This window comes from Canis lupus, chromosome 13 (genome assembly GCF_003254725.2).
Source record: "Canis lupus dingo isolate Sandy chromosome 13, ASM325472v2, whole genome shotgun sequence".
Taxonomy (NCBI): domain Eukaryota; kingdom Metazoa; phylum Chordata; class Mammalia; order Carnivora; family Canidae; genus Canis; species Canis lupus.
In genome coordinates, this window is record NC_064255.1 from 11,838,626 (window position 1) to 11,843,305 (window position 4,680).

Genomic DNA, 4,680 nt, shown 5'->3' on the forward strand with positions numbered 1-4,680 from the left:
ACCATGGAGAAAAATAATCATTGCTTTTTTCTTTCTATAAGTTGCTTTTAAAAAATATACCCTCAGCCTCATTTTACGTTTTAGTTTAAGTATCCCCAGTTTGCAGATTGTTTTTTTTTTTTCTTCTTTATTTTTGGGGGTGGGTGTGGGAGAGAGGTTTCAGAGGGAGAAGGAGAGAGAGATTCTTTTTTTTTTTAAACATTTGGAATTTTATTAAAAAAAAAAAATCACAACCACGAACATCGTTAGAGTTAGAGGCCCTCTTGGTTCTCCACAATGATACTGAGCGTGCTCTCAAGGGGTTCCCATTGTTTAGTCTTTAGTTAAACAACCATCTTTAAAAGAAGGAAAAAAAAAAAAACTCGGCACACTACCATTTAACTTGTTTTAATGTTTCTTCACAAATAGTGAAAAATACTAAAGTACAGACAAGGAATAATCATAATGTTGTGGCCAACATTATAAATATGGAATTATAAATTTAAAACATTTTCTGGTTTAAAAAATAAACCTGGTAGTCGGTGCAGCTCTGCGGGGCCTCTGCGTCTAGCAGGGCCGGTCCCTGCGCTCCTGACGGTGCTCGCCTTTATCCAGTTTTCCAGGTCCTCCAGGCCGCCTCTTCTTCCTCCCTCTGTTCCATCCTAGGGCCAGGGGGCCCACCGGGACCCCTCGTCTTCCTCCGCCAAGGCCACCTGGGGCCATGCCCCGGTCACCACGGAAGCCCCCTCTGTCTCCACCGCGGCCACCTCTGAACATCCCACCGGGACCACCGCGGTCCCTGAGGCCACCTCTTCCTCCCCGCAGGCCACCAGGCCGCCTCTGCCACGGTCACCCCCGGGGGCGGGAAGGGTGCTGGAAGAAGCCTCAGGCCTCGGGGCCTTACCCTGGTTGCGCTCTGTTCTCCAGGCGAAGTTCTGGTTTCCACACCCCGGATTGGGGCACTGCCAGTCCCCAGCTCGGTGCTGGACGTTTCCTCCTCCAGATGGGTTCCCTCGGGGACCCCTGGGTCCTCTTGGGGGAAAGCCACCTCTGTCTCCTCCACGGCCTCCCATGCAACCCATGGGGCCCCCAGGACCTCCTGGGCCCCCTGGACCTGCACGGAGTGGCGGTGGCATCCCTCTGCCCTCACGGGGAGGCATACCACCCCGCATGCTGTTCATTGGAGGTTTCTTCCCAGCAAGAGAAACCTTAAGTTTGCTTCCTTGAAAATCTTTCCCATCAAACCACTCCACAGCAGCCTTGGCAGTTGGTGGGTCTTCATAGGATACTGTAGCATCACCTTTGGGCTTTCCTGTTTCCTTGTCCAAGTAGATATGGATCATGGGTTGTCCTGTTCTCTTGTTCATCTTAACAAGTCCACACTGTTTAAAGAAGTCAGCCAGATCATCTAGAGTCACATTGTCATTTAAGCCTTGCACATAAATTGCACTGTTGTCAGAGTCTTCATCTGGATCTACAGGTGGGCCTAGATCTAGATCTGGTCCTTCATCCATGGGTCCACCAGGCTTATTGAAGCCACCTCGCTCTCCAGCGCTGCCCATTCCACCGCGTCCTCCTCCCGGCCCACCTCTGCTCATGCCTCCACGATTAAATCCCCCTCTTCCCCTGCCCCGGTTATCAGGGCCACTCATGCTCCAGTTCTCTCCTGGTCCGGAAAATCCTCCAGACTCCTGCCCATAAACACCCATGCTACTGGGGTGGTCCTGTCGGAATGAACTCTGCTGCCCGTAGCTGCTGCTCTGTTGGTTATATTGACTTGTAGCCTGGCTGTAGGATCCAGTTTGGGGGGGCGATAACTAGTGGGCGGCTGCTGCCCATAGCTGCTTTGTTGACCATAGCTACTCTGCTGTCCATAGCTGCTCGGCTGCCCATAGGTGTTCTGCTGAAGGTAACTGCTCTGATCATAACTAGTCGGCTGTGTAGAGGAGTAGCTGGTAGGAGGATAAGATGGTGGTGCTGTGACTGGCTGCATGCGGTAGCTCCCAGGTACCTGGGTATAACTGTAGTTACTCTGTCCATATCCTAGGCTGGGCTGGTTGTAACCCCCTGTGCTAGATTGAGGTTGACTAGTCTCAGCGGGTTTGTTACCATCCTGTGGTCTTGCAGGTGTGGTGGCTGCTGGCTGCAGCCCACAGGCTGGGTAAGCAGGCTGAGTGCCATATGCAGACTGAGCTGCATAGGAGGCCTGGGTGCTAGTGACCATAGCAGTGGTGGTATCATAAGCACCAGTGTCGTACCACTGGACAGGCTGACTGTATGCCTGGGGGGGCAGTTGGAGTAGTATAACCAGCGGGAGGCTGTCCATAAGAAGTTGCATAGGCGGTCTGCCCATAGGTCGCAGTGGTCTGAGCCTGGGTATAGCTGACATCAGTAGGCTGTCCATAGGTTCCATAGCTCTGCTGCCCATATGCCTGGGTGGCCTGTGCATATCCTTGAGTTGGTTGGGTGGTGTATGCACTGTAGCCCTGCTGGGCTGCAGTTTGGCTGTAGATACTGTAATCTGTGGACACCATTTTCTCTCCTTCCCTCTCCTTCTCTCAACGTCCGTCTCCCTCTCGCTTTCCCTCTAGGCGCCCGAGAGAGAGATGCTTAAGCATGTTCCATGACAGCATTGAGCCCAAGGCAGATTTCCATCTTCATGCCCCTGAGATCATGACCTCAGCTGAAATCCAGAGTTGGGCACTTAACCAACTGAACCACACAGGCAGTCCATGCAAACTGCCTTTTTGATATGTACACAATAAATTTATACTGATCACTACTTTGGTGATTTGTTAGTTTTACTTTGGCTTTTCTGAACTTTTGGCACCTGACTTGGTTATGGTCAGGAGTTAGTGGCACCTTCTTTGTTTGTCTTGTGGCCAGTGATTTCTCCTGGCTGGTTCATGGCATTAAAATATTTGGCTTACAATTTTTAAACATGTTAGAAAAAACAAAATATGAAATAATGTTTTATAGTCAAATTATCTCTTCACTCATCCCCACATTCATGAAGCAGGCAGACTTTCTTGCACTCAATTTCGCCTGGGATAGGTTATGATTCTTCTCTGAAGATGAAGCTGGCTGAAGGTACTTTAATTCTTGGCTTTTTGTTTTATTTTAGTTTTCTAAAATCTACGTTTTTCTGATTGGGATTCCTGTAGTAGGTGAAGATAAACAGAATGGAAGAGATGAGGGGAGGGAAGTTACTGAAAAATGGGAAGAGCTTTAAAGTTACCAATATGCATGGAAGTGGCAGCACTATTGGAAAGTAGCAATGTCGCTGAGGAGGTAACAATGAGGTACACCTAGGGAAGTGAATCTCAGATGTAGGGCCTTCTAGATATGCTCAAGTTCAGCCTGCTTTGGGGATGGTCTGAAGCAGCAGGACCCAGGGACCTGGGAGACCCATGGGAACTGGTGCAACAGGTTTCCTACCTGGAAAGCATATTCACATCATCATTGAGACATCTCCCATCTGTCATCTCCTTTGAGTAATCTTGTAGAAAGAAATACAGAAAATGAATATTGTGAAATCTCCAGTCATCTCTGTTGGTTGACTTAAAATCAGATTTTAGCTGACTCATAGATTTATAGAATAACAAAAGAAAGCAAAAATACTGGTTATCAACCTATTTTTATACCGAATAATTCATTTATACCGCACTTTGGTTTAGAAATTATTCAAGACTGGAATGCCTGGGTGGCATAGCAGTTGAGAGTCTTCTTTTGGCCCAGGGCATGATCCCAGGGTTCCAGGATCGAGTCCCACATTGGACTCTGCACAGGGAGCCTACTTCTCCCATTGCCTATGTCTTTGCCTCTCTCTCTATGTCCCTCATGAATAAATAAATAAAATCGTTTAAAATGAAATTATTCAATACAGTTATTAATTTCTTTGGCTATTTCCTTTTCTATGTTATGAAATCCTTAAAGGTAGCATCTTGTTTTGTCTTTATCTTCAATAACCATCACAATGCCTGACTCATAGTGGGTACTATATCAAAAGAACAAACACAAGACAGACTATGCCTCATATATGTTACATATGGATACTTCATTCTGGATTTCAAAGTTCTTATTCATTAAAATACAAGAGAAGGAGAAAGCATTTCCAGGAACTCAGAGGATGCCAAAGATTTATTCATCATTTGGCCAAAGCCTTTGGGGAAAATTTTTAAAAAGCACCTTTCTTTTGCATCCATGATGAGGAGCAAAAAGTATGAGTTCGCTTATGAAGGTGCATTAAGACAAATGCTTCTACCTCAGTAAACATACTGCATTGTATAAATTCTGGTACAGACAAACAATTGATATATTGTGCAGGATTGTTGTTGAGTAGGTTGACTATGACACTAAATTAGGGAAGCCAAACTGACCCAGACATGTGTTGACAAGTCAATTGCAACAAAGAAAATAAATTCAAGAAACAACAACAGTGTATCAATAAAAGCAAAAGCAAAAAGATAGTTTTCTGAATATCTTAGAGGTTACAGGGGATCCCTGGGTGGCGCAGTGGTTTGGCGCCTGCCTTTGGCCCAGGGCGCGATCCTGGAGACCCGGGATCGAATCCCACATCGGGCTCCCTGCATGGAGCCTGCTTCTCCCTCTGCCTGTGTCTCTGCCTCTCTCTCTCTCTCTCTGTGAGACTATCATAAATAAATAAAAATTAAAAAAAAAAGAGGTTATTTTCTTCAAGTG

At 46.6% G+C, this 4,680-nt stretch overlaps 1 pseudogene; it reads right to left on the reverse strand.

The window, feature by feature from the left end:
• Nucleotides 1-546: 546 nt before the first annotated feature.
• Nucleotides 547-2,570, reverse strand: LOC112662510 (RNA-binding protein EWS-like; annotated as a pseudogene).
• Nucleotides 2,571-4,680: the final 2,110 nt, after the last annotated feature.